General features: G+C 42.0%; 2 non-coding genes and 1 pseudogene across 2 annotated transcripts; 1 reads left to right on the top strand and 2 right to left on the bottom strand.

Moving 5' to 3' along the window:
- Positions 1-7525: 7525 nt before the first annotated feature.
- On the bottom strand, positions 7526-7950 carry LOC103077236 (40S ribosomal protein S30 pseudogene; annotated as a pseudogene).
- A 681-nt stretch (positions 7951-8631) lies between these two features.
- TRNAL-CAA (transfer RNA leucine (anticodon CAA)) lies at positions 8632-8747 on the top strand. Its single transcript has 2 exons — positions 8632-8669; positions 8702-8747. It is a non-coding gene; the product is annotated as a tRNA-Leu (tRNA).
- A 420-nt stretch (positions 8748-9167) lies between these two features.
- TRNAQ-CUG (transfer RNA glutamine (anticodon CUG)) lies at positions 9168-9239 on the bottom strand. Its single transcript has one exon. It is a non-coding gene; the product is annotated as a tRNA-Gln (tRNA).
- Positions 9240-13137: the final 3898 nt, after the last annotated feature.

Genomic DNA, 13137 nt, shown 5'->3' with positions numbered 1-13137 from the left:
ATAAAGTCTATGGACACAGGAAGGGTTTGTACCAGGGAGGGCCCCACAGGTCCTGCCTCGTTTCACAGGGGAAGAGAACAAGTTGTTAATAAACATGTGGAAAGAAGTTTAACTCACTATTAATAAATTAATGTGATGTTGCTTTTAATTTATGAAATGAGTAAAGACTAAAAAACTCAACAATACTCAGTGTTGGTGAGAACATGAGGAAATAGGCATTCCAGTATACCATGAGAGGGTAAATTTGGGGAACATTGTTGAGAGCAACTTAGTAATAGCTTAAGAAAAACGATATTAATGCACATACTCTTTGAACCATCTACTCCTCTTCTCTCCCATCTGTACAAAGATGATTGATTGGACTTCCCTGGTGGCACAGTGGTTAAGAATCCTCCTGCCAATGCAGGGGACTTGGGTTCCAGCCCTGGTCTGGGAAGATCCCACATGCCACGGAGCAACTAAGCCCGTGCGCCACAACTACTGAGCCTGTGCTCTAGAGCCCGTGAGCCACAACTACTGAGCCCGCACACCACAGCTACTGAAGCCCGCGTGCCTAGAGCCCGTGCTTCACAACAAGAGAAGTCACTGCAATGAGAAGCCTGCGCACCGCAAGGAAGAGTAGCCCCCATTCACTGCAACTAGAGAAAGCCTGTGTGCAGCAACAAAGACCCAACACAGCCAAAAATAAATAAATTTATTAAAAAGAAAAAAGATGATTGTATAAGGATTGTCATTATAGCATTGTTTGCATTTGTAAAATGCTGGAACCAATATAAATATGCTTCAATAGGGGACAGGTTAATGAAAATACTATTCAGGCATACAATGGAATACTATGCAGGGACCAAAAAAGAATGAGTTAGATCTATATATACTAATATGGAAAGATATCTGAGATTTATTCATTCATTCATTCATTCATCCATCCATTCATTCATTCATTTAAGTGTTTGTTGAGGGTGTACCATGGCTCTCTTTTAGGCTCCAGGATACAGCAGGGCACAAAACAAAGTTCCTGGGCTCATGGATTTGCTTTCTAGGGAGAAATATGGATAATAGGCAAGCTAAGAAATAAATACATAGTATGAAATATCCATGAAGAAAAATGAATCAGGATATGGAGGATGAAGAGTGATTGGGGCATTATTTTATATTGGGTGGCCAGAGGAGGTTTCTCTGATGAGGTAGCCAAATGGCTGCTGCAGTTTTGAGTCTCAAATCTATATGTCATTGGACATTTAACCCAGAGAAATGAAAACTTAACATTCACACCAAAAGTTTGCATAAAGCATTATTCATAATAGCCAAACTTGGAAACAGTCTTCAATAATGAGTGGTTAAACAAATTGTGGCACATCCATATCACAGAATACTTTTCAGCAATGAAAGGGAATGATCTATTGAAATACACAACTTGGATGGATCTCAAGGGAATTATACTGAGTCAAGAAGGTCAGTCTCGGGCTTCCCTGGTGGCGCAGTGGTTGGGAGTCCGCCTGCCGATGCAGGGGACACGGGTTCGTGCCCCGGTCTGGGAAGATCCTACGTGCCGCGGAGCGGCGGGGCCCGTGAGCCATGGCCGCTGGGCCTGCACATCCGGAGCCTGTGCTCTGCAAAGTGGGGGGCCACAACAGTGAGAGGCCCATGTACTGAAAAAAAAAAAAAAAAGGTCAGTCTCGAAATGTTATATTCTGTATGATTCCATTTATAGCATTCTTGAAGTGACAAAATGATAGATATAGAGAACAGAGTAGTGGTTTATGGTTTATTTAGAAGGGGGAAAGGAGGTGTCTGTGACTATAAAAGAGATCCTTGTGATGGAACAGTTCTGTATCTTAACTGTGGTGTTAATCACATGATATCTACACATGATGAAACTTCATAGAACTAAATACACACACACACACACAAGTGCATATAAAAACAAGTGAAATCTGAATAAGGTTGGTGGATGATATCAATGTCAATTTCCTGATTGTGATAGTGTACTATGCTTATGTAAGATAGTAACATTGGAGATTAGGTGAAGAGTATACTGGGTTTCTATTATTCTTACAACTATATGTGAATCTACAATAATCTCAGAATAAAAAGTTTTTAAAATTTTCTGCACATCACAACTTCCACGTCTTGTCTTTTTCCAGTCAAACAAAGCCCTGTGTTTTACACTTAAAGGACTAATCACCAGTGACAAAGGAACACTATGTGCTGCTTGGCTTACATTTGGCTTTTACTACCCATCCCTGAACCAGTTAATGTGGCAAGGGGGTAAGATGATACTCACAGGTCAACGCCAGCCGAGACCCATCCTTGAAGTCAAAACTCTGCAGACCTCCTGGGTACTATGCAGTGGACTAGACTGGATGCTGGTGAAACATCCACAAGATCTGCTACATCACCTTCTCCTATTCTGACTGTTTAGTCACTTGGGCCCTATATCCTTTACAATTAGGTTCTCCTGCATATGATAGGAAAGCCCAAAAAAGGGTTTTTATCTCCCTCATGTAAAAGAAGACCAGAAGAAGGCAATTCAGGGCTAGTATGGCAGATTCATCATCCTTAGTGGTTTAGTCACTTTCTGTTTTTCTGCTCCATCATTCTTGGGCATGGTACCTAACCCTCAAGATCATGTCATAGTCCAAGATGGCTGCTGGAGTTTCATAATCCAGACAGGATGGAGAAAGGACAAAATGTCACTTGTCCCAAGTAACTGAACCCTCTTTTTTAAAATGGTGGCCATTTAATTCATCGTCCAAACTTGAGCACCTTTGAGATAGACAGTGGGTGCTCTTAATAATTATACAAAGACAACAGGTGGAAATAGGAAGTATCCCAGATAAATCAAGGCAAATCATCACTGTGTCTTTGAAGGCTATCCTATTCAGAAGGTTCTTCTACTCCATGATAGCTTTTCATTTATGAGCGTAACTTAAAAATAGTCCCACTTGGTCAGGGCTATGTTTCTCCTAGCCCAGCACTTTGATTCAAATATGGTGAGAGGAAACGATGCTGTCCTAGACATCACGTGAAACATGGCCAGGGCCAAACCCTCCTTGGCCCTCATCCTTTCCCTCTCTCCTTCATTTTCCAACATCTTCCCTCAGTCAAAAGCCGAAAGTCCCTATGAAACAGACCTGAGAGGTATGTGTATGCCCCATGCTGAGTCATCTCATGAGCTAAACTCTCAGTTGTGTCCTGAGGGTACCACCAGGAATAATATTTCTATCACTAGGGAAATTCCTAGTGTTTAGAGGTTACCTCCCAGAAGAAGACAAAAGCCAGACGTCTCTTTAGACGAGGCCAAATTCCTGACTACACAAATACCGAGAAAGCAGGATGATAAAACCTTCATAAAAATATTAGAGCTGGGGCTTTCCTGGCGGCACAGTGGTTGAGAGTCCGCCTGCCGATGCAGGAGACACGGTTTTGTGCCCCAGTCCGGGAAGATTCCACATGCCGCGGAGTGGCTAGGCCCGTGAGCCACGGCCGCTGAGCCTTCGCGTCCTGAGCCTGTGCTCCGCAATGGGAGAGGCCACGACAGTGAGAGGCCACAACAGCGAGAGGCCCGCGTACCGCAAAATAAATAAATAAATAATAATAATAATATTAGAACTGTCTCAAACTTAGTGTTGACAAAAAATTAATAGTCAATCTAAGAAAGCAATAGAAAATTTTATTTAAGCCAACCTGAAGATTATAACCCCAGAGTCTCTCAGAAAGCTCTGAGGACCACCGGCTAGAGGTCAAAGTACAGTTATATACATTTCTGAGACAAAGAGTTATACATCAAATGACATACTGACAGTTTACATAATCCAGATCTGCATGTACAAAGCGAGTAGAGGGTCATCTTGAGCCTTTACAAGATTAAGAAGGAATGTTACCTCCTGAGGAGGTCTGGTTAATGCAGATGCACTATATACACTAAAGGGGAGGGAGGAGGCCGAAACAGGCAGAGAAAAGTTTTATGTTTACATTTTTCTTGTCTTGCCATAAAATATGAATTTTATTTCATCTTTAGTATAAGTAAAAGCCTGCTGTTCGTCATTCATTTTATCCCAGCTTGGAAGAGCATTTCAGGGTAGCTCGTGAAAGGAGACAAAGTAGGAAACACCATATTCCCTTCCTTTTCAGCATCTTGCTGTTTTTTGCTCTCTCATTGACTTGGAGATGATGGATGGCTGGGGTGGGGGATGCAGAAAGCAAAATGGAGGGTATCACTACATCCACAATTAAAGAACCCTGGAGAGAAGTGATCAAAGGACTCCCAGTAATTTGGAGGCCTTTCTGCTTTGGGGTGAAAAGTGGGTGGATCTTTTCTACCTTTTGAAGTTTATACCATGTGCATGCCTTAATTATGCAAAACAAACTAAATTAAGAAATAAGGACACAAATGAATTCTCAAGTATTTAAATTACTTTTTTCTGCACAGAGAAATGGATATTCTGTTTTAAATTTTAAACTTTTAAAATGGTTTTGCTTGATCAGAAGAATGACTTTTGTTTCAGAAATTTACTTTTAGATTTTGAGGAGTATTGGCTCATTTATAAATAAGGTCTGAAATTTCTTTTAACAGTAAAAAACATGAGGTATCTCATTTTGAGATAGTGATCTGTTCATTCCACATCCTCTGAAATTTTCCATTCTAAGACAGCATTTATCTTGCTGTTTTAAAATATATTTACTATTCAAATCTAGGTATTGGTCTAGTTGAGACTATGTGAGAAAAACAAGGAGTGAGATGCAAAGCTGTTATAAAGAAAACAGCAAAGAAAAAAATTATCCAAAAAATAATTTTAAAAGTATGGTACATGCTACAATGTTATTGTCATTATATGTCATTTTAACAAATGTGTATACTGATGTGAAAAGATATCCAACTTATGTTGTCATGTTAAAACAAGTTGCAGTACATTATGTAAAATAAATTAATTTTTTGTAAAATAATAATATACTAATGTAAATACTGAAACAATACCAGAGGAATATAAACAAAACTAATAAGTGTGTGGTGTGCTGGAAAGACTGGGAGGAGAGGATAGACTATGAGTGACTTTTTTACTGTCTAGGTTTTTTTTTTTTGGCTGTGCCATGCGGCTTGTGGAATCTTAGGGAGTCCTAACCAATGGACCACCAGGGAATTCCCTACTTTTTAGGTTATACATTTCTGCAATACATATTTTATTTTTACTAAAAGCACATATTATTTTGTTAGCAGAAAGTACAGTACAGATAATTTAAAAGTTACAAAAAAGGAGGGGTAGTTATAGAGAGCTAGGCAAGAGACTACAAAGGGTTACAAGCAAAGAACTCAAGGCATATGCTCTCTGACATTTTTTTTTCTTTCAAACTTTAAAACTCTATTTTATTGTATGGTTAATACTCTTTTCAACTACCTCAAATCCTTTGTGGCACCTATAAGAACATTAATAAGTACACTATTGGGAGGATATTGACAAGCTGTGAGAGAATCTGTTTTGGAATAAATTTAGGAGTGATTACGTGGAAGAAAATTTGGACAGGCAGTACTGATAAATTTGGCTAGATAAATTCATGAAAACAAAGCAATGGCGATAAAATTGCTTGTGGAGGACAGACTCTGCGTCCTCAACCCTTATAGGAGGGAGGTTCCATTGAAGCTTTGTGGGCATAGGAGTGACGTATTGGTGGTGCAAGCCATAGTAAAGGCAATACCAACCAGGAGGAACGATTTGGGGGCTACTGCAATAATGACACAAGAGGACATTAGTGGGGGTAAGAACTAATAGAAACACAGGAATGGGCAGGTAAGCAGGAAAAAAATCAGGATACTCAATGCCATTCTCAGCTATTTCTATGGAGAATGAAGCTGAAACAGGCAAGGAGGAGAGAGTCATCTTAAAACAGAGAAATTAAGAGGTGTGCAGTCATGAAGTGAGCAGGAAGCAGAGAGAGTAAGACGTCTGATAAAGGAGAGGAATTTGCTTGCACTTTAGGAAGAGATTTCCTTCTGAACAGGTGTGGCTTTGTAGTTTTCTGACCAGCTCCCAGCAACCCCACTGAAACAGAACCCATAGGGCAAACTCTCAGGATAGACTACTATGGATCTAAAGGAGGACTGAGAATAAAGAGGAGGGGGAAAAAATCAGGAAACTTTTAAGAATAGATTTGCATATTCTTCCTCTTATTCCTTCAGGTTGATGGAGAAAGAGAGATGGGTGTTTCATTTAGTAAGTACCTATTTAGAAGCTAGTATATACTGGGCTCTGTTCATTAAAGCACAAAATCCTTCTAGATCCTACAAGGTAGTGCTAGTATCATGATCTCTATTTTATGGCTGGGGAAATTGTTAACTAAATTGTCTAATGTCACAGAGTCAGTGAATGACAGAGCCAAGACTAGAATCCAGGTAGACTGGCTCCAGAGTCTAAGCTCTAACCACTACAGTAAGTGGCCTCTCTATCTGACCCAGGTCTCTGCTAGACAACTTTTTTTTTTAATCAGATACCAGTATTGCTGAGTTCGTTTAATTCTCATAACAACATTCCCTGGTGTAGGTTATTACTTTAGTGACCAGTGTAAAGAGTCTTAGACTAAAGAGCAATCTAAGACATGATACAGGATAGAAGAATTCAAGGCATACTCAGGTAACGCTGTCGCTGAAAAATGTGATTATCTTTAGTCATTAAAAATTTTTTTTCTTGGCTGCACCATGCGACTTGCAGGATCTTAATTCCAAGACCAGGAATCAAACTGGGCCCCAGCAGTGAAAGCACCAAGTCCTAACCACTGGACTGCCAGGGAATTCCCTGAATATTATTTCTTTTTGAATTGGCAATTCGCTTACTGACATTTAACTGTCTTCCATTTCCTGAGGATAAAATCTTTGGAGACAGTGGGGGAAAAAGCTAATCTGACCCATTCTTTCAAACAACAAGGGTTTGGGGGATTTCGTTGAATACCAGCACTTTGATATGAGCGGAGGGTGCCTGGTAAATACCCTCTGCTTCCTGCCCTAATGAAGTTTACAGACCACTGGGGCTAGGTGGGGGCAGGGATGGTAGCTACTTCCAGCATGGTCACCATCAGTTTCCTTCCTCTCCATATGCATGTGACATGCATCATTGAGAGGTACAACCTATTCTTGCCTTGAATCTGGACTTCCCTGGAATGCTCTGACCTAGAGAGTATGGCAGAATGATTCTACACTGATGCTGGGCCTGGTCTACGAGAGGACTGACATCTTCTGCCTTGGACTCTTAAGAGTCCTCAGCTACCATGGAAGACGTTTGTATTAGTCTGCTCTGGCTGCCATAACAAAAGATGAGGCTGTGTGGCTCAAACAACACAAATTAATTTTTTCGGTATATTTTCTGGAGACTGGAAGTCCAAGGTCAAGGTGTCAGCAGGGGTGGTTTCTCCTGAAGCCTCTCTGGAGTGCAGACAGCCACCTTGTCTCTGTGTTCTCACAGGGCCTTTCCTGTACACGTTCTTAATGGTGTTTGTTGTTGTTGTTGTAGTTGTTTGATTGGGCTAAGTGACTTTACTAGAGAAAGCCAGGATTACAAAGGACTTGAGCGTTGGTATTGGGGCCCTTCTTCGTGCCAAAGGTCAGCACAATATTTACAAATCCCTAGTTGTACTGCATACATCTCTTGGCCCAGCCCATCTTCTTTTTCTCCTGTTTGGCCACCTTGGGAGTCTGACCTCTTACTTTCCCAGCACCGGCCAGGGAACCATGGACTTCACCTCTAAGCACGTGGCTGGCTACTTCCAGAGTGCTCAGAGCCTCCACCCCACACTGACCCACGGTAGCATCATCCTCTAGGATGAGGATGCTCCTGCCAGGAGCACGACTTGAGGGATGCCCTCCAGGGAAGCTACATGAGCCTTGATTTGGGCGACTGTCTCCTGGCCCGTCACCTCGAGAGTGTATAGCTCCTGGGCGAAGACACAGAACTGCATGTCGGCCACTGAACCGTGGGCACCACTGCCGCTACCGCGAAGATGGAGTCGTGAAGAAAGAGCTTTAATGGCGTTTTTTGATGAACAGAAGTTTTTAGTTTTGATGAATTCCACTTCACCAACTTTTTTTCTTTTTGGTTACTACTTTCTGCAACTCAAATCCACATCCAGTCTTCATGCTCTAGGCCCCTAAACCGCACTCACCCTGCCCCTTTCTGGTCTATACTAACTCGCCGGTTTTCACCCCAGGTCTACACTGGCTCGCTCACTTCTTCCCCACTGAGCTCCCGCCAATTCGGTTGGTTTGCCAGGCATCTTCTCGGGAACAGAGCCCGCACTCTGTGTCCTTTCTGGGAATGAATAAAGGGAGTTCTCTCTTGTCCAGTCGGGGTTCGGTTCCGGGTTGTTAGGATCCTTGAGCCTCAAGTGCCCCGGGGCTTGCAGAGAAAGGCAGAAAGAAGGGAGAGGAGAGAAATGCCAAATTATACCCCGGACTGAGAGGAAAGCGTCGCGAGTTCAGTCAAAGTTGCTGGCTCTACTGAGAAAGAAGGTTCAGTTAATTTTTAAGAATTTACATTCCCATTTTTTCGGATAAACCCTAGACTGCAAAAGAATTTAACAACTCTTGGTGAGGGCACTTTCAGCACAATTGCAGAGTTTACTCATTTGGAATAGTAACGTCAGGCTGTCAGGATGGCCGAGTGGTCTAAGGCGCCAGACTCAAGCTGTAGTCTTCAAGCTTACTTCGTAGAGGGGTTTCTGGTCCCCGAATGGGGGCGTGGGTTCGAATCCCACTTCTGACAGACTGTTTTTCCTCTTGCTCTGAAAGCAACCACTACCACTTTCTCAGCCATTTTTTGTTTCCATTCATTCTTCTCTCTACTTTCCCTTTTACAGTCCTAACGACGGACCCTCAATTAGGAAAAGAAAGACTCTTTCTTTTCCGTTTTGGTTGCTATTTATCACGGATCACGTTTTGTTCATTAAAGGCGCTTTTACTAAACGCTCGTTAACCCTGGGGAGTCCTGGGAGAAAAATGAGTCTGGTGGGAACAGAAAGACATGTACACAGACTCGGTGATTATAGGCTGCTCCATGAGCTCACGGGCCATTAGTAGTCTCATGTCCTTTCTCACTGCCCGAACCCATCAAAAATTAAAGTGCGGAAATTGAAGGCAGCGTGGTTCAGTCTGTTACAGGATTGGGATGTGAAAAGAAAAGGTAAGGTTCCACCGAGATTTGAACTCGGATCGCTGGATTCAGAGTCCAGAGTGCTAACCATTACACCATGGAACCTCTTTTGCGGCAATGTTTCTACACTGTCCATCTGATATCTCTTTCCTTGTGCTTTCTTTTTTTTTTTTTTTTTTTTTTTTTTTTTTCCAATTGCGGTATAGTTGATTTACAATACTATATTCGTTTCAGGTATACAACATAGTGATTCAAAATTTTTATAGATTGTACTTCATTAAAATTATTTTATCCTTGTGCTGTTTAATTAAAAATTTTTTTTTGATGAGAGAGATGTATAGAAAACAATTTAAAATGAAACGTGCCACTTTAACCGAAAGCTCTGCCTCTTCTTCCTAATTGATTTGTTTGTTTGTTTTCATTTACGGGGGCGTTTTTTGGAGGGATGGAAAATCTCTGCTCTTTCAGCCGAAGGGCGATGGAGAAGCCAAAAGCAAGGATGGGAGGTGGGTGGGAGGGGACTTTCACTGATTGTTTCCACTGAGCCTGCTTCCCAGATTTCTATCCCTTGTTGTCAGGGTCAGGGCAGGATCCTGATCCAAGAAAATGGATACCTCTGGAGGTTTTGATTTTGCCTTCATTTCTGACCCACGCAAAGGCAAATTGGATTTTAATCTTGTCGTTCAAAAGGGAGAAAAACATTAACATCTTTTTCTACAGCTTCGCTTATTCATTCTAGGATACTTGCCTCCAGAGCAACTTGGAGTTTCTTGGTGCTTCCTGCTTAGCTGTAATCATGGGCTTGCCATTTTAAAATCTGTCCTCCCTCTCCGAGATGCCTTAAGTGCAGGACCGGTTCTCATTCCTCTTTAACACCCTAAGGTCTGGTACATAGTAGAAGCTTAATCAATGGCTAGTTGTATGAACGCCTAGATGAAAGGTGGAATGAATGAATGCATGCATGAATGAATGCATGCATGAATGAACGAACGAGTGAATAAATAATCAGGTAGCCCAGCGCTGGACTTTTTTGAATGTTTTTTTTTTCCTTCTCTCCATAGGCTAAATCTGACAAGTCTAAAGGGCATGATTGTTGCTTTTTTGGGGGTGAGGTGTTCCTTTCCAGGTCCTAGCTCCCAGGTGGACATTCCAGTGTTCATATGGCCACACAAATGTGTCCTCAAATGTGGATGGCCAAGAGAGGACGTCATAGTGCTGGGTATAGTCATTTATTTCTCTAAACTTTAACTTTATTAACATAGCATGATTATTTCACTGTTAAGAACATATAATAAAGAGATCATACATGTAGCGTCACTGGAAGAAACACTCAGGTATAAATGACTGCTTTAGTCAGTCTAAATATTAATTACTGGCCAGTCATTCTTCATGTGCCTCTGGTAGTCTCCCAAGGCTGAATTGTTTAGGAATCCCTGAATCATTTTCTGGCTTTCATCCATTTGTTGTAACTCCATCCAAGCAAGGTGCCTGTCAAGAAATAGCTACTCAGTAAATATGGGTTGAAGTGCATATATCTTTTGGAAGGTGGAGAGGGAAGCAGTGAAATTCAAAGACTTTTGGCCAGGTCACCATAGAGTTCTCCTAAGTGTCTATTCCTTCCCTCCCTGCACGTAAACTCTCCGTTCTATCTTCTTGAGTCTCCTAGCCTTAAAAGACGGTCTAAGTTATCTCAGATCCAGCTGAATAATGGACCAAGTCTTTCTTCCCCAGTATAGGTGGCACACTTTTTATTCCATGAGCCACAAGCTTATTTCTTAAAGAAAAATGTCCATTGGTTTTAAAATTACACCAGAACCTCAAAAGCCCACTATTCAATTATAAGCTTTAAACTGCTCTCTGAGGATAGGCAAGGCAGAAGGGGTATAAATGAATGTTTTTCAGTCTTAGCACATTTATATCCCAGGAAAGGGTAGGGAGTATAGAGCTGGAAGATAGTACAGATGGCCGTGGGTTGGTTTATTTATTTGTGAGTTTGGAGTTCAGAAGACTACACTTTTCCCTTGGAATCGCTCATGGTTGGTTCATAAATATTGCAAGGTGAATGCAAACAAAGACTGCTGAGGGGGATGACTGGGGGAAGAGATGACTGGGACCCACAATACAGAAGTAATCTGATCCCTGGCAATCTGCGCAAGAATGATTTGCAGTAACCTGGTAGCAGAGCTGAACCCAGAAAGAGCAAGTCACTATGGCGTAATCAGAGTCAAGAATCAAGTTTAGCTGGAGTGTCCTGTAGAAATGGGGCTTCAGAACACATGACTCTACCTCAAACTGAAGACCTCAGTGTCTTCCGGGATCCCCAGCTCTGTGTACCTTGCTCATTTCACAATTAGAAAGATATTCTTTCATGTATATTTATATTTATTCACTGATACTTACTACAAATATCTATTTAGTTTTCATGATGTGGGGAAGTGAGAGAAATATGGTTCTATATCTGACAAAGCTTATGACGACGCATGGGGAAAAGCAGATGATTACACAAAAACTTCCCAAAGTTATGGTAAATGCTAAAATAAGTGATGGATCAAGTGATAACAGAGCATGGCCAAAGCATACCAACAGGAATACCCAATTAAGGGCAGGTAGCAATGAGGAAAGCCTGCCAAAGAAGGGATGGCTAAGCTGAGGCCTGCTACAGGCTCCCCAGCACGTTCCATTTCTCTTTCGCGGTATTTATCAGACTGGGATTTTTTTGAACAATTCATTTGTGGACTCGTGGATTCACTTATTCGACTTATGAAATAAATATCTACTCATCCTAACAACTCAAACAAAAGTGCCTAAAGTAGAATTTATAATCTCCCCCTTCCCTATCCTCTGACACTGTTATCACTGGAAACGTTGAAGTGTGTTCTATACATTGTACTGTTGTACTGTCCTTTATTTTGGTAACTATATATCTACAATATCATTCGTAGTTCAGTTGCATTCTTTACCGTAGAAATTGTATCATCTTGGGGCCATTATGCTTCTAATGCTTGTCTTCTCTACACTGCACCAGGGCAGGGACCCTCTCCTTTGTTTCCTTCCAGATCCTCAGTGCCTAATTGTAATTCTGGAGGGAGAGATCAAGGGAGGCTTCCAGGAGAGAGCAGCTACCTTGCTGAGGTGTAGAGGATAAGAAGCTTTGAGGGCAGAGAGAATTGCTTGGAGCAGAGACTGAGGGCGCCCAATGGAAGACGCAGAGACGCGCGCAGTGAGGGGGGAAGCGCCTCTAGACCGTGTGACCTGAGAGGCAGTTGAGTGGCAAGACGAGGCGCCTGGCGTAGAGTCACCACAGCTCAGATCAGCATAATTAGGATTCAAAATGTGAAGTGAGAAGGCTTCGGGGATGCTGAGAACCGCGGCCGGGCAGGACTTGTCTCCAGTTGCAAGTGGATTCAGGGAGACTGACAGCTACTCACTGTTCCACCATTTATTGAATAAGGTAATAAGTAAGCACTACTGTATCTACGGGGCCTAAGTACCTAGTAGGTAACACATAGTAGGCGCTGATTTCTTTTCTTTTCTTTTTTTTTTACATAAACGAATGAATTAAATGAAAGTGTGTTATACGTTCGAAACTATTGGGTGATGAAACTACAATAACGGAGTAAGTACCACGCACAGTAGATGCTCATTAACTTTTTGTTAATTGAAACAATCAGTTGAAGGCCTATCATGTGATGAACACTGTTTTGGGGGACAGTGCATATGGGTGTTATCTCTGGCCTCTGGGAAAAGCAGAAGTGGTAGGAGAGGAACCTACCTGCACTTGGAGTCTGTGAGAACTGTGTATATTGGCCATGAAAGAGTACCTACTCAGACAACGGTGAGGGACAAAACGCTGGTGGTAGCGGTGGGATTCGAACCCACGTTCCCGCAGAGACTGGAGTCTTAACGCAGCGCCTTAGACCGCTCGGCCACGTTACCACCAGCAGAGTATTATTTTACAGGCGTGTCATCTAACCCAAACTGCGCCCTTTTCAGGTCCTTTATC

Source organism: Lipotes vexillifer, unplaced genomic scaffold, assembly GCF_000442215.2.
Source record: "Lipotes vexillifer unplaced genomic scaffold, Lipotes_vexillifer_v1.1 scaffold657, whole genome shotgun sequence".
Lineage (NCBI taxonomy): Eukaryota > Metazoa > Chordata > Mammalia > Artiodactyla > Lipotidae > Lipotes > Lipotes vexillifer.
The sequence above is the reverse complement of the archived record's forward strand: the minus strand, read 5'-3'. Positions and strand labels throughout refer to the sequence as shown.